This window comes from Peromyscus maniculatus, chromosome 4, assembly GCF_049852395.1.
Source record: "Peromyscus maniculatus bairdii isolate BWxNUB_F1_BW_parent chromosome 4, HU_Pman_BW_mat_3.1, whole genome shotgun sequence".
Lineage (NCBI taxonomy): Eukaryota > Metazoa > Chordata > Mammalia > Rodentia > Cricetidae > Peromyscus > Peromyscus maniculatus.
This window is the reverse complement of record NC_134855.1, coordinates 67,573,237-67,598,090: the sequence shown is the minus strand read 5'-3', so window position 1 is coordinate 67,598,090 and position 24,854 is coordinate 67,573,237. Positions and strand designations below refer to the sequence as shown.

Here is a 24,854-nt window from a genome sequence, read left to right as displayed (position 1 = left end):
GGATTTTCCTTGTCTAAAGACCATATAAGCAAGGAAATGAGCTTTCTTGGGATAAGACAGACTGCTTAGCAGAAAATTCTCCCTTTGTTCTCATTCAAATGCCTTTCTCTCCGACAACGACATGCTTTCTACACTTACTGCTTCATTTCTCCATGCAGCCCAGGCTGGTCTCAAAGCTGTTACACCCTTAAGATAACCTTGAACTCCTGATCCTCCTGCTTCCACCTCCAGAATGCTGGCATACAGGCATGCACCACTGTGCCTAGCTATGAATTCTAAGTTTTCCTGATTGGCAAGGAATAACTCAGAAAGGGTAAGTGAGCTTGTCCATGTATTTAGTCAAACAATTCTTAGTTGGGTCTGAACCCATTCTTTAAACCTATTTAAAAACTGGGGCTAGAGAGATGGCTCAGATGTCAAATCACTTACTGCTCTTGCAGAGGACTCAGGTGTAGTTCCCAGAATCCACATGGAAGCTCAGAACTGCCTGTAACTCCAGTTCCAGGAGGAGCCAATGCTCTCTTCTGGCCTCTTGGGCTCCTGCATACATGTGGTGCACATAAACTAATGTTCTCTCTCTCTCTCTCTCTCTCTCTCTCTCTCTCTCTCTCTCTCTCTCTCTCTCTCTCTCTCTCTCTCTCTCTCATTCCTTACAACCATGTCCAAAACATAGGAGGCAATAAAGGAAAATAAGAAGACTCAGATCTGGTTGTTGATCACTACTTTTAACCACCAGAAGCCAGAAAAGGTGAGTTCACTGGACCAGCCTCAAGGTCAGTTCAGTAGGTGTGCAGTCCTTGGGAGTACAGGCTCTCCTGCCCACTGCTCACAAGCTGTGTGACCTCGGGCAGATTGCTTCATTGCTCTGAGCTGCTGTTTTAGTTGTCAAATGAGGCAGCCAAGCGTCATGCTCTGTTAGGTCGCCTTCCATTCTTAGGAGTTAACCAGGAGGAAAGGCTGAGATAAAGGCATGGCTGCTAGTTATTGGTAAAGAGTCAGGTACACATTTGTAACTGTTTGCTTCTTTTCTTCCTTTTTCAGTGTACATTAATGGTTTATACTATCAGGTTTCCCTGTGACATTTTCAGAGGTGTATAGAATGGACATTGCTCATATTCACTTCGAGTTACTTGTTCTCATCACATCACAATATTACTTTAAAAATGAGTATCTCTGAGGAGAAAAATGTTTCCATAGTTTGACTAAGCCATTTCACTCTCGGGGTTTTATTCCAAGGAAACAATCAGAGGGATGCAGTGTTTGTTTCGTAAGCAAACCTTTAGTTTCCTGTGGTTAACAGATCGCATTAATATTTGTCACAACTGATGAGCCACTGTTAACATATTGTTAACTAAAATGCATACTTTAGTCTGTGTGGTGGCTCACATCTTTAATCCCAGAATTTGGGAGGCAGAGGCAGGCAGATCTCTGTGAGTTTGAGGCTAGCTTGGTCTAAATTGTGAGTTCTAGGCCAACCAGAGCTACATAAATAATAGATAGCAAGATCTTGTCTCTAAAACCAAGCAAGTTCCCTGTCCTAGTTAGGGTTGCTATTGCTGTGTAGAAACACCATGACCACCAGGCATGATGGCACGTGCCTTTTAATCTTAGCACTCAGGAGGCAGAGGCAGGGGGATCACTGTGAGTGAGTTTTAGGCCAGTGTGGTCTGTAAAAAGAGTTTCAGGACAGCCAGGATTGTTACACAGAAAAACCTGTCCCCCCCCCCAAAACAACAACAACAACAGAAACACCATGACCAAAAGCAACTAGGGGTGGAAAAGGATTTATTTGGTTTATGCTTTATCACTATTCAACATCAAAGGAAGTCAGGACAGACAACCAAACAGGGCAGGATCCTGGAGGCAGGGGCTGATGCAGAGGCCTTGGAGAGGAGTGCTGCTTACTGGCTTGCTCCTCATGGCTTGCTTTTTTTTTTTTTTTTCCTGGAACTCGCCTTGTAGACCAGGCTGGCCTTGAACTCACAGAGATCCGCCTGGCTCTGCCTCCCCAGTGCTGGCATTAAAGGCATACACAACCTGCTTTTTTTTTTTTTTTTATAGAACTCAGGACCACCACCCCAGGGGTGGTACTATCCACAATAGGTTGGGCCCTCCCCCATCACTCACTAATTAATTAAATGCCCTATAGATTTATGTATAGCTGGATCGTTTTTGTTTGTTTGTGTGCTTTTTTTTGAGACAAGTTCTCACTATATACCTCTGACAGTCCTGGAAATCACTATGTAGACCAGGCTGGCCTTGAACTCATAGAGGTCCACTTGCCTTTGCCTCACACATCTTCAATACTAGCACTTGGGAGACAGAGTCAGGCAGATCTCTGAGTTCAAGGCCAGCCTGGTTTACAAATCAAGTTCCAGGACAGCCAGGGCTACATAGAGAAACTTCATCTTGGAAAAAAACAAAAATGCATGTGCTCCTGCGCCCAGCTGCCTACAGCCAGATCTTATGGAGGCAGTTTCTTAATTTGAGGTTCCCTCCGCTCAGATGACTTTAGCTTGTGTCAGGTTGACATAGAACTATCCAGTATACCCCCTCAAAGCATACTTTGTCTTTCTTTTCTCCCCACCCCAAGCTACAATCTCACTATGTAAAGTCTGGGCTAGCCTTGAGCCACCTCTGGCATACTAGGATTACAAGCATTCACCATTATATCTGACTTTCATACTGTGTGTGTGTGTGGGGGGGTGTTACACATGTACATATGTGAAGATCAGAGGACAACTTCCAGAAGTTCTCCTTCTACTTTGGTTTCTAGGGATTTAACTCATGTTGTCAGGCTTGTGAAACAAGTGTTTTTTTCCACTGAGCCATCTCACTGGACCTGCTTGCCTTTTAACATAATGGTCTTTTTTGTTCCAGGATTCTATCTAGGATACCCAGTTACATGCAGCACCCAGATTCATATCTTTAGGTTCCTCAAGTCAGTGGGAGTTTCTTGAATTTTCCATGTTCTGGATAGCCTCTATAGTTTTCTACACTAAGTTACATTCCAATGATGTTCAATGTTTAATTTTTTAACAATAAAAAGGAATATTTTTAAATGTTATTGGGTTTTTTGTTTTTTATTTTTGAGACACTGGTCTCACTATATAGCCCTGGCTGTTGAGGAACTTGCTATGTAAACCAGGCTGGCCTTGAACTCACAGAGACCCTCCTGACTCTGCCTCCTTAGTGCTGGGACTAAACACCATGCCCAGCTTAGGAATTATTTTGAAATTAAAAAGAGATACACTAAAATGGAGGATTTTGAAAAAAAAAATAATTCATTTCTGTGCATGTAGGCATATATGCATATGTATACCCCCTGCATATATGTACAGGTTAGAGGTCAGTTTATGGGGCTTGGCTTTCTCCTTCTAGCATGCGGTTCCCAAGGATGGAACTCAGGTCATCAAGCTTGGTGCCCTGGAAAAAAGGTTGTAACCTTTAAAAAACTCTCTAGCTAGGAGGACAGATGTTCCAGTGCGGTGCCCAGCAGCCACATTATGTGGCACTTGTCACTATCTGTGAAGGAACTGAAATCAGTGGTGTGGGGCAGAGTGATGTCCTCAAAATTCTGCAGTTTCTAGGAAACTAGGCACCATCTGTTTCTGATTAGAGCATTAAAGTTGCAAGATCATGAGCTGGGTCTTTGTTACTCTCAACAAATTGTTTAAAGTTAAAAAAAGAAGACTGAAGAGTGATACCAAATGCTAAGGATGTCTGTGTGAGAGGCAGAGTCATATCCTGGCTGTCTCTTCCCTGGGGCTTTGCATTGAAAAAACACGTGTTGTGGTTTTCTATGATTATCTTTCCACTTCCTGTGCTGCAGTGCCCTCGCTGTAAAATATCCCTTTGTACACTCTTGCTTTTCCTTCCTTGGTCACTCACCAACTTTCTCCTGTCTTCCACTGTGTATTTTCTGATAGTAATTTACACGTTGGGCAGTATCTTCGGTCTCTAATAAGGTTTTTAGTACCTTTAGTTTCCACTCTCAGCTCTGTCTATTATTAGCTGTGTGATCTGAGGACAACTGCACAACTTGAGTTTCCTCCTCTGAAAACAAGGACAACATTATGTGGCCAGCGGGACTAGTGCAGGGATTAAATGAGGCTTACTATAAATCTGCAGAGGATCTGAGCTACTGCGTGGTACAGATGAGCGCTTCTCCTTCTCTCTCTTCTGTTTCCTTTTCTCCTTCTATGCATCCTCTAATACCGTGGCTTGTGTCAGCTCTCTCAAACACGACCACATGCTAAGTGAGTTGGCTTTCAGGGTCCCCTCATATGAACCCACACCCTATCTTTGTGACCTCACCACCTTCTGCCACATTCCATAGACGCATCACTCTGTAGCCACACCAAATTACTGGCTCTTGTCTAAATACATGATACTATATTTGTAAGCATCGTTTTCTGTGCCTGGAATTCTTACTCACTCCTGCCTGGTAAACTTCTTTGCAGAGCTCGCCCTGACAGCTGAAGAGCCCAGTGCTCTGCTCTGATAGAAGCCTTCTGTCCAGAGCTTTATGAAAGCAGCTCCTTATCTAACTGTATCATTTACTCCATTGATGCAGCAGATTGTTATCCAATCACCATACATGCCATGCACGGAAGACAACCTCTGTGACACTTTGAGAGTCTCTAAGGGCAGGGCCTGCCTGGTTTTTATCTCCAGTGTTTGTTGAGGGGGAGGAGGGAGCGCTGGATATGTGCTTGTTGAAAACTGGATAAAATGAGAACAGATCTTTCTCAGTGGCCTAAGATGATATTACCAAATGCTGGCTTCCTCATTGCTAGGCGAAGGTAAAGACAAAGGGCACCCCTTTATACATGGAGCATATTGTTGTACTTACTGACAATTCCAAGAGCTCAGAACCATCATTCTGCTTCAACTGTTCCCCATCTGGAAGAATTTAGCTAATTAAATGAAGGACTGCAGATGAGTTAGCTCCACTGTACCTTCAATGGGTGAAATCTTTTCTGCTCTGGAGGATTCATTAGACAAATAGCAAAGGTCAGGTCTATTTTAGTAACACAGTTTTCAAAGTCTGTTTGTTTTTTGAAATTTCTAAAATTGGTACCATACTTTTGAAAATCTTTTAATTTTATTAAAAATAGATTTGAGGCCAGTGTGACGGCTCATAGACAAAGGCGCCTGCGTCTGACAACCCAAGTTTGATCCCTGGAACCCACGTGCTGGAAGGGGAGAGCCGACTCTCATGAGTTGTTTTTGACCTTCACATGCACACCAGAGCCCAGAGCCCACACCTCTCTCAATACTTAAAACATAATTTAAAAACGTAAACATTTTACTGAATTTTAGTTTCTAGAGAAGCATTTATCTTAATTTTTTTTAACCCTACTAGAAACCAAGTCAGTAATTAACGTTAGAAGGAAGTTAGAGAAAATGATTTCTCCCGTGCCTTTTAGATCCCTGTTGATAACGATATTCTATGCAGACTCAGTGTTGATCCAGAGGAAGCTACTGGCTGTCAGTGGGAGGGATGTTCAGTTTCTCATTACAAACGTTTCTTAGCGGTTACTCTGATCCTAACGTTTCCCTGGCTGCATTTCTCCCCAGGTATGGAAACACTCAGGTAGTGCTTCCTTTGCATCCCAGGCACACTGCAGGGGAGTTCTGAAAATTCACGTGCCTGTTATACCTCTGATGTATTTGCACTTCAGAGTGAGAATTGTGTCTAACTTCAAATGAATGTGTGTGTGTGTGTGTGTGTGTGTGTGTGTGTGTGTGTGTAGATAAAAAGCTTTTTGAAGTCAGTTCCTTTCATTTTTAAATGACTCTAGGGATTGAACTCAGGTAGTCAGTCATGTGTGACCAGTTCTTTTACCTGCTCAGCCATCTTGCCAACCCCCAAATCAATTAAATAATGGCTACAAGAGCTAAGTTTTACTAACAGAGATTTATTTACTCTGCTAAACTCAATTTTTTTTTAACTCTAGATGGAAACAGTGTGTTCATTTCCTGAATTGTATCATGGGATTTAAACTGAGAGGCTATGATGGAAAAGAGCTCAATTAGGTTTCAGTGAGAAAGATAGGGTGTGAAATTTGATAGTGAATAGAACAGATCTAATGTCCAACACTGCTACCCCTGCTAGGGCATGTCAGAATGCTCAACACAGTTAAATTGAATTTCATTCTAGGCTAAAAAGTGCAGGGGTTAGGTTGAAGGGAGGATGGACATGGTAGAGCACAAAGGATTTTTAGGGCAATGGACAATATAACTTTTTTTTGATACTGGGCTTTGAACTGCAGGAGTCACATATGCTAGGCAAACTAACTACTACTGAGACACATTGAAAATGACTTCTTGCTTTTTAAAAATAATTATTACTAGTGTGTGTGTATTGTGTGTGTATAAGGGTGTACACATGCTTCAGGATGTGTGTGTGTGTGTGTGTGTGTGTGTGTGTGTGTGTGTGTGTGTGTGTGTTGAGACAACTGGGACTTTTTAAAGGGGGAATTGTAAAAAAAAGAAGAGTTCCCTGCCCCCCAGTTAAAAAATGGGAGACACTATTACAATGGAGGGAGTTATGTCTCTGTATGATTCCACAATCATAAAATGGAACAATTAACTGAGGGGATAATTAACTTAGCTGTGATTTACATAATGTTAATTATAATCATTATCAGTCTGGCAATTCTTGTTTTATCCCTAAAAAAGTTGTTTGATACCAATGCCAAATATGAGAAATTGACTGATAATATGCAAGCCCTACAACTAATTACTAAAGAAAATAATGCAGTTTTGACTGCTAAATTAGAAGCCTTAAAAAACTTATTAAAACAGATAATAGAGATATTCAGATAAAGACAAAGGAATTTAAGGGAGAACCAACCTCAATATTACACTGTGAAATTAGAAAGGAACAGCTTAAGGTAATTAAAAAAAAAAAAACATAAAACAACCTTAATTTATCCAGTCACCATACAGAAACAACTGCCAAATGACAGGCATCCCCAAGGCTGTGTAAGAGCTGACTGGATTCCTGTGGAAATGTTAGATTTGAGGAAACTTAACGAAGCAGTAGTCTCATATGGTATGCATTCACTTTTTGTGAGGTACATGTTAAATTCATGGTCAACTAGTAGTAGAATTCTCCCACAACACTGGAGAGACTTGGTTACATCAGTATTGGAACCTGGTCCTCAATTACAGTGGAGGACCTGGTGGAAAGATGAGGCTAAGACCATTGAACAACAAAGTAGGACTAGAAGTATTGAAATCTCCCAAGATCAACTTCTTGAAGAGGGCAATTATGCTGATGTACAAAGACAGGCTATATATGATGCCCATACCCTGGCTCTATGTTACGTAGTAGCTTTGAATACTTGGCACCAAGTTGAAGAAGTCAAAAAGAGAACAGTCTGTAGCTGGAGTTATCTCCAGTCCTGCCTGGGCCGGCAGCCACTCAGACTCAAATAAATACACAGATGCTTATATTATTTAAACTGTTTGGCCTAATGGCTCAGGCTTTTTGCTATCTAGTTCTTATATCTTAAATTAACCCACTTCTATAAATCTATACCTTGCTGGCTCGTGGCTTACTGGTATCTTTACATCTCACTTCTCATGGCAGCGCTGGCAGCGTCTCCTGACTCAACTTTCCACTTTCCAGAATTCCCTCTCTCTTTGTCCCACCTATTCTATACTTCCTCCTGGCTACTGGCCAATCAGCGTTTTATTTATCAATCAACCAGAGCAACACATTCATAGCATAGAGAATATCCCACAGCAACAGTCATTTACTAAAGTTATACAAGGTCCAAAAGAAACCTTCATTGATTTTTTACAAAGATTGACTTCATCTGTAAATAGAATGATACCAAATTCAGAAGCTAGACATAATAATTGAATCTTTGACTTTTGAAAATGTGAATTTACAATGCAAAAAGGGTAATTAGGCCTTTAAAGGCAAGATCACCACCCATAGAGGATCTGAGATACCGTCAATATTGAATCTCATAACCATGATGGTGCTTCGATAGGAGAGGTGATTTACAGAGGCTTGAAGAAAAATCAAGATGTCAGATGTTTTAATTATGGTAAACAAGGTCACCTAAAAAGGGATTGTAGGCAAAGTGTTCCTAGAGACAATGTTTTTCTAGGAATAATCCAAACAGAAGACCCCTGCCTTCTGGAGTATGCAGAAGGTGTGGCAAAGGTAGACATTGGATGAATGAATGCAGATTAACAGGGGACAGACACTTCCCTTAGTCACTGGAAAATGCTTTGGGGGCCTCTCATAGCCCCCATGTCATATTTGGTTCAATCATTGCTTGTCATCATAGGGGAAACTCCCATAGAACAATTAAAGGACCTAATGTCTGTTGTTAAAAAACAAACAAACAAACAAAAAAAAAACTGCTCTGGATGATAGAACAGCTTTAGAACATAAAACAAAAATTTCATGAGAAACTGAAAAAAACATAAAGCAAATATTTTGTCAAACTTCTATGAGTGATTAAAGGCCAAAGTTAAAAATACAAATAAATGATATTGTAATTGAGGGTCTTATAGACACAAGGGCAGATGTAACAATAACTGCACCAGAATCTACACATCCAAATTGGCCTCTTCAAGAGGTAAATGTTTAGCTTTTAGGGATTGGAACATTATCTCAGGTAAAACAATGGGTTGAGTGTATACGGCCAGAAGGACAGAGAGGAAAATTAAAGCCATATGTGGCTAACATAGCAATGAATTTATGGATATATGATTTGTTACAGCAATGGAATAACCAGATTAACATTCCTCTAATCTCATAAGCAAACTACAAACTAATGTACATTTCTGGGGAAAATATTAAAAGGCATTTTAAAGAATAGTTACCGACTGTTCAGGTTGTACATAAGCAGGCCACAACAGATGCTGATATTTTAAAGGTATCAACAGTCGCCCTATTTTTTTTTTTTTTAAAAAAAATCTATTTTTTTATTTAAGTGTCAATTTATTTATTGAACAATTACAAGTGCCAACTTTGTACAAAGCACTGTTCTATATATTTGAGAATCCTATCACTGAACAAAATAAACTTTAAAAAATGCTTCTCTTATTATAGGAGATAGACAGAAAATACACAAAACCAGTATATCATACAGACTTTTTTTAAACATAAAAACAGGTTATAATTCAAAAGTCCAGGGTTATTTGAAACTGGAAAATATTTTCTCTGTATAAAATAGTAAAAATGATAACATTTCCCAATAAGCCCTTTTAAGCCAAATAATAGCTGAATTATACATACAAATATTCATTAGATTCTGGCATATAGAAGAAACCTATCTTCATCTGTTCAAAGAGCTATCTATGTTTTACTTAAGTTGTGTAAATGAGATTCCTATTCATCTTCCCCTTCACTGTTTGATTTACGGCAGACATTTTTCTATAGGCTAATCCATAATCTAAAAAGATTTTAGCCTCCCCTCTTGGAAGTACAGCCAGCATAATCTTTCATCAGCTTGATAAGGTAAAAATTATTATCTTAATAGTGAAATGTTTCACTCATGCTATTATTAGATTTTCCAGAACCTCTTAATAGTTACTGACTCTCAATATGCAGAAAGAGTTGTTTTACATATTGAAACTGTTGAATTTATTCCAGATTATTCAGAATTGACTTTATTTGTTCAGTTACAAGAAATAATTAGAAATAGAAATGATCCCTTATATATAAAACACATATCAGATCCCACACAGGTCTACCAGGCCCTTTAGCACAAGGTAATAATGAAATTGATCAACTATTGGTAGGAAATGTGCTAGAAGCCTCAGAATTTTATAAGAAACATCGTGTCAATAGCAAGGGTTTGAAGAAAGATATTCCCATCACTTGGCAACAGGCCAAGGAAATGTTGTAGTAGAAAGATTTCCTGTGTCTCGGCCTGCGACTTGCCAAATCTCTCCCACTCATGTCCCCCAAGTAAACACACAGACATTTATATTAATTGTAACTCCATGGCCATGGCTCAAGCCTTTTGCTAGCTAGCTCTTATATCTTAAATTAGCCCATAACTATTAATCTATTTATCAACACATGTTCAGTGGCTTTACCTGCATCCCATTACATGTTGCTCCTTGGGCAGCTCACTGGCATCTCCACCAGCCTTTTTCCTGTCTCTCTCTTTGAATTTCCCACCTCCTTTAAGCTGCCTTGCCATAGGCCAAAACTTTATTTATCAACCAATCAAAGCAACACATATTCACAGCATACAGAAAGACATTCCCCCATTAAAATGTCCTGCTTGTTCTTTGTATAACCAAATTCCACTACCTGCACGAAGTAATCCAAAGGGTACTCAAAGAAATGAAATTTGGCAAATGGATATGTTTCATTTTTCAGAGTTTGGAAAATGAAAATATGTACACCATACACATCTATTAGAAGTTATGGCCATTATGGGGATATCTGTACACGTTAAGACTGACAATACTCCAGCATATGTCTCTAGTAAAATGAAACAGTTTCTTTGCATATTACAACATAAAGCATATTACAGGTATATCACACAATCTTTCAGGGCAAGCAGTTATAGAAAGATCTAATCAAACTCTAAAAGATATGCTTAATAAACAGAAAGGGGTGATAAAGACCCCCACAAATAGATTGCATAATGCTTTATGAACTTTAAATTTTCTAAATGCTAATGAGAAAGGAACAACAGCTGTGGAGAGACATTGGCAAATAGAAAAAACTGCTGAATTAGGTCAGCCTGTATACTTTAAAGATGTGATGACTTCAGAATGAAAACCAGGATATGTGTTAAGTTGGGTAAGAGGTTTTGCTTTTGTTTCCACAGGTGAAGAAAAGCTATGGATACTATTGTTGTAGAATGTTATTTTAGGTATGTTACTTTTGTTTATGTTGCATTTGCTTAACTCTGTGAAGCTGTGTTACTTTACCTGTCTAAAACATCTGATGGTCTAATAAAGAACTGAATGGTCAATGGCAAGGCAGGAGAAAGGATATGCAGAGCTGGCAGGCAGAGAGAATATACAGAAAGAGAAATCTGGGAAGAAAAAAGAAAGTAGCCAGAGAAGGAGGAAGACTTCAGGGGCCAGCCACCCAGTTACACAGCAAGCCACAGAGTAAGGGTAAGATTTGCAGAAGTAAGAGAATGGGAAAAGTCCAGAGGCAAAAGACAGATGGGGCTAATTTAAGTTAAGGAAAGCTGGCTAGCAACAAGCCAAGCTAAGGCTGGGCATTTATAATTAAGAATAAGCCTCCATGTGTGACTTATTTGGAAGCTGGGTGGTGGGCCCCCCAAAAGAGCAAACACAACAATATACCATCAAAATTGATGAAGATTAAATTTGAACAAGAGAGACCTCTTGATTAGAAGAGGCAATAATTCATCAAACAGCATGGCCATTCAATCTAAACTAACTTGTAAGACTAACAAATTTAATCAGATATAACTTACCAAAAGGGAACCTCCCCAAAGTTAGGCTTGGGGCAGGGTTTTGTTTTTGTCTGTTCAGGAGAGTGAAGGAATCCAGCTAAAGAATCTGAAGACCACTGGACAAATGAGACATGTAAAGAAAAAGGATGAATTATCTAGAGAAAATGTCCCAAGAAAAAGAGTAAATTGGCCTAATGGTATTGCACATTTCCAACAGTATTACATTTTATAAATCTTCCCAAATGCTTTTTTCTGCTCTTCTCTATAAACATATAATGCAAATGGTCTTTTTGTAGTCCCAGTTCAATTAAAAATTAAAGCTGACTTTGGAATTGGCGCATGACTCTCTCCTTCTCTAAACCCAAGCATGTTGTTAAAGTAAAATACAAAATCTCTATCTCATGTCAGAAGAGCCACCTGATATGGGACAGAAGCAAAACCAAAATTAAGGGACTATTCTATTGCCACTAACCTCATAATCCTTTGGTTTTGACTCTTTAAAACTTCTCTTAAGGTATAAATATCTCAAAATTTATAAAAATAATATATACATATATATATTCAACTTTTTGTCATGATATTAATGGTCATATAGAGTACTAACTAATTTTAGAAAAAGGCTTCATTTAGCTTTCTATACAAGACTTCGGGTTTGAGTCTCTGTTAGGTAACTAGGAATTAGGTTTTTGTACTCTGGATGTACATAATAAATTATGGTCCTTTAATGTCTTTGAGATCTGCTGCAAATGACATTTAAAATGTTTAAGTTTTCTTCAGCAAACCATGACCATGCCTAACAATGATTTTAAAGTCTCCAAAAGGAGGATGGGGCCCCACAACAGCGATTCTACCCAGAATCTGGTAATAAAATTAAGCTGACAAACACTACTTAAAGATTGGCTTTGGACTGCAAACTGCTCAGGACAATTTCAAGGTGGCTATCTGAGATGGTCCAGCCTCACAGACTACTCTAACCAGGATTTAACATAAATCTTGCACTTTCTCATGAACAACAAATGGTACAGCTAGCTCTTCCAGGACTTGACAATTATCCCAATTTTTTTTTCAGGGTCCCCTAAAGATGCTGTTATCCCCCAGGCAATGGAAAGTAATTTTAAGAACATGACACCCACATTCCTAAGAGATGGAGCAGGCAGTTTTTGGTCATTCAGTGGGTCATAAATATTTGTCACCTTTTAGAGGGGTTGGTTACAAGTTATTATTGGTTATGGTCAGGAAAAAAGCTGAACAAAGGAAATTAGATTCAGGGATCTTGTTCTAAAAAGAAAAGGGGGGTATAGAAATAAAACAAAAGGGTAGATTATTGAATCTACTTTTAACCAAAAGAGCAACTACTGGTCTTAAATATTTTACATTGGTATAGATTTTTGTATATTGATACAAATTTTATGGTATTTTTGTTGTAATATATATATATATATATATATATATATATGTTTCTACTCATTTAAGATATTTTTACATATTGATACAAATTTAAGGTTATTTTTGTTAGAACATACTGTACATAGTTTCTATTTTTGTTTAAGGTATTGTACCTATACAGCTCATTTAACAATGTAATATAAATTTCCAGTCCTTGAAAGTTATTATTACAAACTATTTGGAATAATAAAGAAATACACCGGGTGGTGGTGGCGCACACCTTTAATCCCAGCACTTGGGAGGCAGAGCCAGGTGGATCTCTGTGAGTTTGAGGTCAGCCTGGTCTACAAAGCAAGTTCCAGGAAAGATGCAAAGCTACACAGAGAAACCCTGTCTTGAAAAACCAAAACAAAAAAAAATGCAGGTTGGTAGTTAGTAGTTAGTCACCTATTATAATCAAACTTGTAGTTGTGTTAGGTATGATTTCAAGATCCATCACAGATATATTTTAGATAGACAGGTGATCTTCAAAAACTTTGGAGATCTACAGAATATGGCATTTAAGATGTTTAATAACATAAGATTCTTTTTTTTTTAAATGACAATGAGACATGTCTACTCCTGGCAGCACCAATCTACTTCAGAGAAGATAATGGGCACTGAAGAAACTCCATATGGAATTTACTTTCTTTGTGGCAAAAATTAGTCACTGGGAAAGAAACTGCCCCTGCTTCAACTGCTAAGAGTATGCTGTTCAAATTGGACAAGCAGGACACAAAAGTAAGTGACTGCTGAACTTTGCCAAGACAAGGTGAGACAGTCCTTCAAAATTCCTGCTTCACAGAAAAGTCTGTCAGATATTCTAGGCCTGCAGGCCAAAATGGATGCCCCCAAATTACAGAGGAACCTTGGGTGACTGTCCAGGCAGCCAGCTGTTTCTGTCATTTCTTAGTTTTGAAAGTTGTTTGCTCCGTACTTCCTGTTTACTCAGGTTATTTTATCTCCTTCTCAAGTCTCTGATGGTGTTGAAGACCAGATAGTTATAGTTTTCTTTGTTACCAGATGCAAAAAAGAAACTCACAAAAAATGTGTAAAGTGTATAAGGTTGAGAGACATAAAAAGATAGTTTTGGGTTGGTAATGCAAGTTAGGATAGAAAGTGAATTAAGTACAACACTTTGGACTTACTAAGATGGAATAGATAATGGAGTATTTTCTCTGAATTTACCAATTGAAAATGGACTGGACATTGTTACTGTAATTATTGCTGTATATATTTGTATATAGTTATTGTACTTATTGTATATAGTTTTACTTTGTTAGTTAAAACCTTTGCTTTTTATTTAGACAAAAAAGGGGAAATGTGTGATATTTTGATTGTGTTCTGACAAACAAAGTTTGCTTGGGGTCAGAGGGTGGGGCCAGCCACTAGCTCATCAAAATTAACCATAGAGGCTTGGAGGATTGTAGACAGAGAGGATACAGGAAGTAGTAAGGCGGGGTGGAGAGAGGATCATGGCCTCTTTTGGATGGAGGAACTAGAGAGGTAGGAAGTGACTGTGGCTGCTCCCTTGCTTCTCTGATCTTTCAGGTTTTTACCCCATTATCTGACTCCTGATTTTTATTGATAAGATTAATTAGATTAATGCTTCATAGGTCAGAGGACAACCGTCGGGAGTTGGTTCTCTCTTTTTGCTGTGGATTTTGTGAATGCTTTTTCCTGCTGAGTCGTCTCACTGACTTGAGACTTAAAAAAAAAAAAGAGCTTGCTAAATTGCCCCAAGCTGTTCTAGAACTCTGTATCTAGCCATGATGGCCTCAAATTTGAGATCCTCCTGCTTACCTCTCAAAGACTGGGATTACCTCCAGTGTGGCTTTGAACTTCTGATACCACTACTTCTATCTGCAGAGCACTAGGATCACACATGCACCACCATGCCTGTTTTATGGAATATAGAGAGTTAAGCCCTGGGCTTCCTGCATGCTGGGCAAGCACTTTACCAACTGAGTGGCATCCCTATTCCCCGACTAGCTTTTAGACATGGACTTGCTGATTTGAATATTTCTTCTTCTTCTTCTTCTTCTTCTTCTTCTTCTTCTTCTTCCTCTTCCTCTTCCTCTTCCTCTTCTTCTTCTTCTTCGTTTATTAAGATAGGGTTTCTCTGTGTAGCCTGGCTGTCCTGGAACTCCCTCTGTAGTGTAGAACAGGCTGGTCTCAAACTCATGTAGATTTGCCTGTCTCTGCCTCCTGAGTGCTGGGACTCAAGACATGCACCACCATACCCAGCTTGAATCTTGTTTTTATACTTTACTGCATGCTTTTTTATATCTAATTCATTGCTACAGTGTTTACATTTATAAATTGGCCTTAGATGAAATATAAATGAGTGATTAAACATTGTAGATAGGAAAACCCAGAGAGAAATTAGTTGTCTAAGGTAGCAGACAGTTTCATTTATAAGAGGTCTGCCACAAATTGCCCATGGTGAAATCTGGGTGTGATCATGCATATCTATAATTTCCACACTTAGGAGGTGGAGACCAGAGGATCAGGAGTTCAAGACCAGTCTGGTCTACATGAGACACATCTCAAAGAAACAAAAATTACCCACAGTGCAGTGTAGATTGTGTGAGATGCCATGGCAGTCCTCATAGTATAGAAAATTTTGTAATGTAGTGTGACTTGCATTTAAGTCAAAAGGACCAGGAATTGTTAGTGAATGGTAAAGCAAACACCTCCAGTTTTTTTGTTTGTTTTGTTTATTTTGATTTTCCTACAAGAGAACACAGTGACCCAAAGGAAGTGGTTTATAGCGGGAGGGTACAGAAAATGGTGACAGAAGACTAAGACAGCATCACAGGGGGAGGGTAGTGGTGCCATGAAGAAATTGAAAAAGGATTTATTGAAAGGCAAGTTCATAAGCCATCCAAACCAGGGTCATAAGCTCCCAGAAAAGTGGCTATAATTTCTGATGATGAATTGGAGGAAATTTGCAATAAGGAAAAATACACCCATCTGAAAAGAAATCCAGTTCAGAAGGTCAGTCCAACCCCAAACAATCTCGGGGACCAGGAATTGGGTTCACAGAACAATACAGAGCTTAGCTGTACAGCGGCCAGCTCATTCCTTTCCAGAGTGCACACAGTTCACACCTAATTTTGTCCAGAGAACTTAGACAGTCAGGAACCCTCCCCCAAACGTCTCATTGTTTCTTTGTACAAATGCAGGACAGACTCTTTCATAGGATTAGTGACTGTCAAAAGTGAGACTCCAGTGACCACGTACAGTGAAACTCCTGGAGAGTGTCGCCAGAGGATATTTTACATTAAATTTCAGCAAATAGATAGGCATGATGGTCCATACCTGAAATCTCAGCACTTGGAAGGCAGAGGCAGGAGGAGGAGGAATTCAAGGTTAACCTAGGCTACATAGTGAGACCCTGTCTCAAAAACAAACAAACAAACAAACAAAAAAACCCCAAAGATAAGGGCTGTGAGTGCAGGTGCCTGTGGTGGCCAGAGGTTCAATCCCTCTGGAGCTGAAGTTACTGGGCTCAGTTAGTAAAGTGCTTATCAGGCACAGACATAGGAACCTGAGTTCGATCCCAAGTACCCATATAAAAAGCCAGTGTGTGGTGTATGCTTGTAATTTTAATGCTGAGGATGCAGAGACAGGAGCATCCTGGGACTTGTTGGACAGCCAGCCTAGCCAAGTAAGTGAGCTTCAGATTCAGAGAGACCCTGTTTCAAAAACATTTAGTTTAGAAACAATTGAGGAAGACATTTGGTGTCAACCTCTGGCCTTCACACACATTCATGCACACTAATCAATGCACATACATGGACATATGCACATCAATTTTTTTCCATCTTAAAAGTTTAATATAGTTTGAAAGACAAAGCATGATTTTTAAAAAAAAGCAGTCTTACAAAGTGTCAGATACAAAATTGATCATTTGACACAGTGTTTCAAACCTTAGTGGAAAATGAAATGGGATTTTAAATGTCTTCTCCAAAAATGATACTCCACTTAATGTAGGCAAGATTTTTTTAATTAAAAAATATTTCTAGGGGTTGGGGATTTAGCTCAGTAGTAGAGCGCTTGCCTAGCAAGTGCAAGGCCCTGGGTTTGGTCCTCAGCTCTGAAAAAAAAAAAAGAAAAAAAAATTTTAGATAGAACATTACAGTTGAACCTCATAATAGTCAGGCCTGGTAACTAATGAACATATATTTTTTTTTTAAATCACAAACACAAAAACAAGACAAAGTAAATACTGAGAAATAAAATGCCCACAGGTACCTATAAGAACCCAATATCCATCTTATGTATACAATGATCGTTATATCTCATACTTACATGGTGACCACTGTGCACTAGCCACTGTGCCGAGCCGTTTTATTCGACTCTTACAACAATCCTTGAAGGGAGTCACAGATGTAGGTACATATAAGCCTTCCATTTTTCATGTGTCTATATTGTACTGTTAGACTTTCCCAGAAGCCACTCTTTTTTAATCTTTTCAGACTCTTTGGGCAAGGCCCCTCTAAGAGTTCTTGGGAAAGAGGCAGTAAGTCTACTGTCTACGGATTCCTACCTCTGTGGGTTCTCTGCTAGCAGGGAACACATATCATCACAACATCAAATACTTATGACAATCTTTTGGGGTGGTTTATGTGATTAACTTACCTCTGTAAAACTATAGATGTATGGGGTTGGAGAGATGTGTCAGTGGTTAAGAACTATGGTTCTTCTTTCAGAGATCCAGGTTTGGTTTCTAGCACCCACATGGTGGCTCACAAACATCCATAACTCTGACCTCCATGAGCACCAAACATGGACAGGATGAACATACATACATGCAGACAAAATACTCATGCACATAAAATAATTTTAAACACTTCACTATATCTGTAAAAGAGTTTAGTGCAGTGCACACCCAGCAAATGGCAAAGTAGGACTTCCAACCTAGCTCTGTCCAGTCCCAGGTTTTGTGTTGTTTTAAAAGGCGTATTTTGTGTGTGTGTGTGTGTGTGTGTGTGTGTGTGTGTGTGTGTGTGTGTGTGTGTGTGTGAAGGTTCTTAAGAAGCTCAGAGGTGTGGGATCCTCTGGAGCTGGTGTTACAGGTGGCTGTGAGCTGCTTAACATGGGAAACAAACTCAGGCCTTTCTCAGGAACCATGGAGATAACTTTCAGGCCCCCAAATTCATATATATTTTAAAATATATATGAATATATATTTTATTTTTTAATTAAAATAGCTGGGTGGTGGTGGTGCACACCTTTAATCCCAGCACTTGGGAGGCAGAGGCAGGTGGATCTTCTTGTTTGAAGCCAGCCTGGTCTACAGAGTGAGTTCTAGGACAGCCAGAACTACACAGAGAAACTCTGTCTCAAAAAAAAATAATAATAATCACATTTCTACTCATCCCTTTCTTCCTTCCAACTCTTCCCATGCCCCCAAATTCATGACCTCTTCAATTGCTATTGTTATTTATGTATATAAACTCATAAATATATAAAGACAACTTGCTGAGTCCATTTAGTGTTGCGTGTTTGTGTTTATGGTATCAGGGCTGAACCCTTGAGGGGTCATTCCTGGGGAAGACTAATTCTCCCACTCTTAAGACGGCTTAGTTCCTCAAATTCACATGCTTTTTGTTTGTTTGTTTCTGATATTGTGCAGCCATGGCTGGCCTGGAACCCACCATGTAGACCAGGCTGGCCTCAAACCACAGATGCCCATCTGCCTCTGCCTCCCTAGTGTTCGGAGATTAAAGGCATTAAAGACTTGCACAGAAAACATACGTGAACAAAACAAAACACCCATACACAAAAGGTAAATTTTAAAAAGAAGTTGAACTACTTATTTCAGTTACTTCCTATGCACCCTATTGGAGAGCGAGAGCTCCTTGGCCTGCTGTTATAGTGAGAGTCAGATACAGTACAGCTACTACCGGACAAGGGGGAGCAACAGCGTCATCAGGTAAATGTGCTCACCCCGAGGGACTCGGCGGCCACTCAGGGCCAGAGGGTGTTGCACTCGGGAAACGGCAAGGGGCTACAGGAGACAAGTGCAACAAGAGGGTGAGGTGCCCTTTGCTCCCGTAGGAAGGCTATGGTTGGCTTGTTTGGATAATCCTGTGGTCTGGGAGGGAACTGAAGCCTGCCAGTCAGGGAGGAGCAGGAATTACATGTGGCCTATGTGATAATGAGTGTGTGTGTGGGGGGGGGCGGGGGTTGGACCAGAACATTGCTAAGCACATCCTCTACCACTGAGCTGTATCCCCATCCCTTATACAAAGGCCCAAGACAATGATGACTGGCTAGGGACTGTATCCTCAAGAGCAGAGTGAGAAGGGAACCTTGTAATCAGGCCCTCAGTTTTACCAGACCTGAAGGTTGCACATGGTATTGATTTAACTGATACACTGTGCCAATGATGCACATAAAGGATTAGACTCAGGTTGTACAGCTCCTGTTAAAACAATGTGGGTCCCAGGTGTAAGGATTATGTCCTTATTATGTCACCAGCCTGCAGTGGCGTCCCAGCCTAAAAAGCGGGTGCGCCCTCTCTGTGCTCCCTCGCAAAACTGCTAAATGCAAGGCTACAGGGTTAAAGCGAGGGATCCTCACTAGGCTGGCATGAACTGTGACCCCAGCCCACCACACGTATTATTTAATTCTAAAATAACAGAGATAACAGATATCTGGTGCTATTGCCCCTTGAGGTGGAAATGGATGTATCTGATTACCAGCGCCTGCTGTCATTAAGTCTTTTGTTTGCTTGTAATTTTTTGTGGTTTGTTGTTCTCATTTTTAAAGAACATTTTACTTATTCTTCGACAGTTTCATACATACAATGCATCTTGATTATATCCATCTCCATCCCCCTCCCACAAGACCACCCCAAATGCCCCCTTTCTCCCTCCCTACATGTCATCGATGTCCTCCTCCTCCTTCCTTTTCTTCTTCTCCACTGACTCCAAATACTGCAAGAGCATGGACAACCTTCCAGTGGCCACATCCCTGAAAAACAACAGCAGCAGCAGCAACAACAACAAAAACCAACCAACCAACCAAAAACTCCCTCACACCCAACAATCATCAGTTCCCAGTAGCTCCTCACTAGGGGTAGAGCCTCATGAGACCTCCCCCTGTCTGTGTCAGAATTGTGACTGTTGTGATCTTGTGCAGGTAACCACGCAGCTGTCTGTTCCTGAATGCAATGGCCGTGTCACGTCGTGTCCAGATGTCACTTCACAGCACTCTTCCATGTCCTCCCACCTTTACATTCTTCACGCCCTTTCTTCCTCCAGCCATGAGGGTGGGGTTGGGGGTGGGGTTGAAGTAAACGCTCCCTTTATGTCTGAGCACTCAGCAGCCACCTATTCCCAGGTCTTTGACCAGTTAAGAGTCTGCATTGACTTCTCCCTCCTGTAAAAAGAGACTTCTCCAAGGAAGCGACACAGATACATAAATATTTGTAAGACAGTCTGACAACATGTCCATTTGCCAAAGCAACAGTAACAGGCTCCCGCTGGGGCTGTGACTTCACCTTTGTGGAGGGACTGTCCTGCTGCATGGGCAGTCGAGGTCCCAGGGCAGTTCCTTCTCATTGTCCCCTCCGTTACTGGCTTCTTGATGGTGTAGTGATGGTTTGTAACATTTCTAGATGTCTCAAGGGTTCCAGATCTCTCTCTCTCTCCGTGTGTGTGTGTGTGTGTGTGTGTGTGTGTGTGTGTGTGTGTGTAAAAGCATGCACGCAAAGGGTTGAGTGAAGGGACTCACACACGCTAGGCACTCTACCAGGCCCACATCGTCACCCTGCACCCCCTGTTTTCTGTCAACACAACCTTTCTCCATTCAGTGGTTCTTCAGTTTTCTCAGCCAGGCTGAGTGCAGAAAACCTCTAGGAAAAGCTTTGCCAAAAGTGCTAAATGCAAGGCTACAGGGTTAAAGCGAGGGCTCCTCACTAGGCTGGCATGAACTGTGACCCCAGCCCACCACACGTATTATTTAATTCTAAAATAACAGAGATAACACACAATGGACTTTTTAACTTGCTGCTTTCCCCTTATCTTTTTTCCCTTTGTGAGCCTGAAACATCATGTTCTTTCATTCAGTCCCTCAGGAAAAAAGTAAACCCCTTTGGCCATTCCAATTCCCTCCTGTCCTGGAGAAGAACAGTCTCTATCTGATATTTCAGCTGGAAGGCAGGGTGGCAGATTCTTTCCAATGGGGTGGCAACTTCCTCCTGACTTTCAGAACACACCCCTTCCCAAAATTCCACCCTCTTGGGCCAGAGGCGTCAGTGCATGCCCACATCCCTTCCTTTTCCTTCTACGCCCATGTCCTGGGAATGGTACAGTGCTTGGGGGTGAGGGGAGCACACTGGCAGTCTCTGGAGGGCCTGGGAGTGGCCTGTCATTCATCCCTTGCCTTCTTGGTTCATCTTTCAAGTTAACTGTCAGCAATGATTTTCCTGCATCTGAAAAGTAATCATGATTTTATCCCACCCGCTAAAGAACTGCCTTGACCCCAGCAAGTGTTTTCAAACCATAGCCTGGTGTGGTTTCAAACCATGGCACGAAAAGATCACTTTATCCAGATGCAAGTTCTAGAGCTTCTGGTAGACCCTGAAGGGGTCTGTATATCAGTCTAGATTCTGTAGCCTACAAGTGATAGAAACTCAGATTAGTTTAGGGTCTAAAAAGGGACCCATTCTTTTCCTCTGACTAGGCAGTACAGAGACAGAACTGTCTTTGTCATACTCTGTGTGTGTGTGTGTGTGTGTGTGTGTGTGTGTGTGTGTGTGTGTTGTATTTTCTTTTGAGGTGGAATCTCATATATCCTAGGCTTGCCTCTAACTCTTATATAGCTGAAAATGGCCTTGAATTTCTGATCCTCCTGCCTCCACCTTCCAAGAGCTGAGATTAAGGACATGCACCATCACACCCAGTTTATGCCTTAGTAGCGATCAAACCCAGGGCTCCGTGCATGGTAGGCAAGATCTATGGCAATTGGATCACATCCCTAGCTCCATATAGGATTTTAATTTATGGAGATGTCTTGTTAGAATTCCTAGCCACTCTCCCAGATATATGACCATGCATGCACTGTCCAGTAGCCAGGCAAGATGCTTAGTCATCCTAGGACTTTACGTCCTACATAATCCGTGCTCTGTGTGATCACATAGTCTATGCACATGCGTGGCATAGCTACATAAGCTCATATGTGCCCGTGTGGGGGTGGGGGACACCTCTAAAAGTGGGTTTCACCTATTCCTTCTCTCTCTTCCTGCATAGTCATTCCATAGGCCTATGCATATCTTTTCTATTCCCTTTTCTTAATAAACTCTCTTAGTGGGTTTTGTTATGCCTCATGCCTTCTCTAGCAAAGTAAACAACACTGCTTAATAACATGTCTGAGTGACACAGAATTTATTATTTATGTTTCCACAGGGCCCCATGGAGAGGGATAGGTCTGGTAACAAAGCAAAGGGGAGGGAGGACAGGGCATAGGCTGATGCCCTTTGTCAAGGTTTCAGTAACAAAGACAGAGCATAGAGGGTGAAAAGCTTGAAGAACTGAAGTGTGCTCTGGGGCCCAGGGGCTGGGGCCTGGCTCTAGGTTGGTGTTTTAGGGAAGGGGACATATTGGCTTGATGTGTGAATGCTAGCTCAAGGAGATGATTTGGGAGAAGAGGACCACGGTGACTGGTGAGTGTCAATAGAAAAGCACAGATTCTAAGAAAACCAAATTCAAATGAGTACCTCCTCCCGCTGTAGGAATGAGCCTGGGGGCTGTTGCTTCTTCAGTAAGAAATCATCATATGTGCACATACATATCACAGCTCCCCTGTGGAGGTCAGAGGGCAACTTGCAGGAGTGAGTTCTCTCCTTCCTCTCTTTGCATGCTGTGGCCTGGGGACAGAACTCAGGTAGTTGGCAAGCACCTTTACCCACTGAACAGTCTTGCTGTCCCCTGGCTTCAGGTGTATAGTGCTTCCTTGAGACTGGTAGTTTCATTTAGAGCAACCCTGTCCAATAACAACATAATGTAAACTACAAAAGAAACAACGTTTTCTAGTAGCCACACTAAAAAGAGTAAAAAGAAACAGATGACATTGATTTCGGAGTATATTTGATTTAACCTAATATTGTGAAGATTTTACTGTTTGGAAGGAGTCTGGTGGAAGACCCACCTCAACTCACCTCCCCATCTCTTTTCCTAGACCCACCCCTTCAAAGCCCACCAAACACAGCTCCTCCACCAGAGAGGCTCAAGACCACTCCCACAGGGTATATAAGTGGCAACCCCCAAAACAGACATGTGGTTCTTCTGGTCTCATGTCCCCTTCTTCTCTCTGCAGGGCCTGGGAATCGCCCAGGAATACTTTACCCATTAAACCTGGGCTTTCCAATTCAGTCTGATTCGGTTTGCTGCATCAGCAGAGAGGCCTTCAGGAGGCCTAAAATTTATCAATTACTCCAACATTATATCTACATATCTCCTTGACATACCTTACATCCCTGATTTCATACTAAGTCTGACAACCTGAGTTTGCTCTTGGATTCACCACATGATGGAGAGAAAGGGACTCCTTCCTCCTCTTGGATGCTGTGGCGTGGGTATACCCACCCCCCCCATCTCACCTCATCACCTGCACACAGAATAAACAACACATAATAAAAATGTTTAATATTTTTATACCATGAAAGTTAGTCCGATCTATATTATGCATTTTTAAAATTCCTGTGTAAGTGAGAGCATCACATAGGTCATCTCCATCCCTCATGCCAGGCCTTCCGGATTCTGCTTTGCTCTGTCTTCCACTCAAGGTCTCACACGGCTTCCATTAAAGTAGTTTCTTGGCCACATTCTAATCCAGAACTCTTCTAAGAAAGAGTTAATCTCTAACCTCCCTCAGGTTGTTAAGAATTCATTTCCTTACGGATGAATATCAAGGGTCTCTGTTTTCTTGTTGCCTGACAACCGAGAGCTGCTATTAACCACTGAGGCTGACCACTGTCCACTGCCACATGGGCCAGAGTCTCTCTAGTGTGCACTGTGAGGATGGAACTCTGTCCCTCTTTGTCACACTCTGTCAGTTGCAAGGAAGCCAGCTCCCAGGCAGAGTGTGAGTCCAGGGTCTCCCAAGAATTTGCCTTCTTAGAAGGTGTGATGTGTTGAGTCTGCTGGGTACCAGACAGCATCCTGGGCACTGTTCATTAGCTATTTCATCCTCAGCAAATATCGTGAGTTACACACTGTTACATCTGTTCTACCTTTGGAAATTGAAGTTTTGGGAAACTGACTGGATTTGTGATTGACTTTTTCAAGGTCCTACAACCAATAAGAGGCACATCTGAGCCGGGCGGTGGTGGCGCACGCCTTTAATCCCAGCACTTGGGAGGCAGAGGCAGGCGGATCTCTGTGAGTTCGAGGCCAGCCTGGGCTACCAAGTGAGTTCCAGGAAAGGCGCAAAGCTATACAGAGAAACCCTGTCTCGAAAAACCAAAAAAAAAAAAAAAAAAAAAAAAAAAAAAAAAAAAAAAAAAGAGGCACATCTGAGACTCAAACGCAAGTCTGTTTGATCTTAAAGATTAAACCTTCAAAACTTTCCATTGAAATAGAACTATTGAAATAGTTCATCCCCTCTTCTTCTCTGTCCAGGCTAACACAGAAGTAGGGAGCACTCAGTCTCAAGCTTGGTCAGAACGGACCTCTTCCTGCTATGTAGAAACTGGTTCTTTTAGTAAAGTTGCAAGCTGCCCAACAGGGACAGCTGTCAACTGGACTTTGTCAGCATCATTAGAAAAGAATCACAGAAGTGCTCAGGCTGTTCCTAAAGTAGATTTCAGAGGCTTTCCTCATCCTAAACAAGTATGTGAAAGGATGGACTTGCCGATCAGCACGAATTAACAATACATGTGAAGTGTCATATGTGAGGCTGAGTCAGGAGACGCTGCTGCCAGCAGTCGCCAGCCAGACACAGAGGAAGCAGGATAAAGTACCAGTAAGCTACAAGCCACGTGGCAAC

The 24,854-nt window shown here is 41.1% G+C and overlaps 1 protein-coding gene and 1 long non-coding RNA gene across 2 annotated transcripts in view; one reads left to right on the top strand and one right to left on the bottom strand.

Annotated features, from left to right (window-relative positions):
* Window positions 1-4,288, bottom strand: part of Nup160 (nucleoporin 160) — a 72,465-nt gene extending 68,177 nt beyond the window's left edge. Inside the window, exon 1 of the mRNA XM_006984389.4 lies at window positions 4,119-4,288. The gene's annotated coding sequence lies outside the window, so the exon portion shown is untranslated. The remainder of the gene's footprint in view (window positions 1-4,118) is intronic.
* Window positions 4,289-4,688: 400 nt separating this feature from the next.
* On the top strand, window positions 4,689-13,566 carry LOC143272925 (uncharacterized). The gene is made up of 3 exons (XR_013050578.1): window positions 4,689-4,805; window positions 10,824-10,868; window positions 13,441-13,566. It is a non-coding gene; the product is annotated as an uncharacterized LOC143272925 (long non-coding RNA).
* Window positions 13,567-24,854: the final 11,288 nt, after the last annotated feature.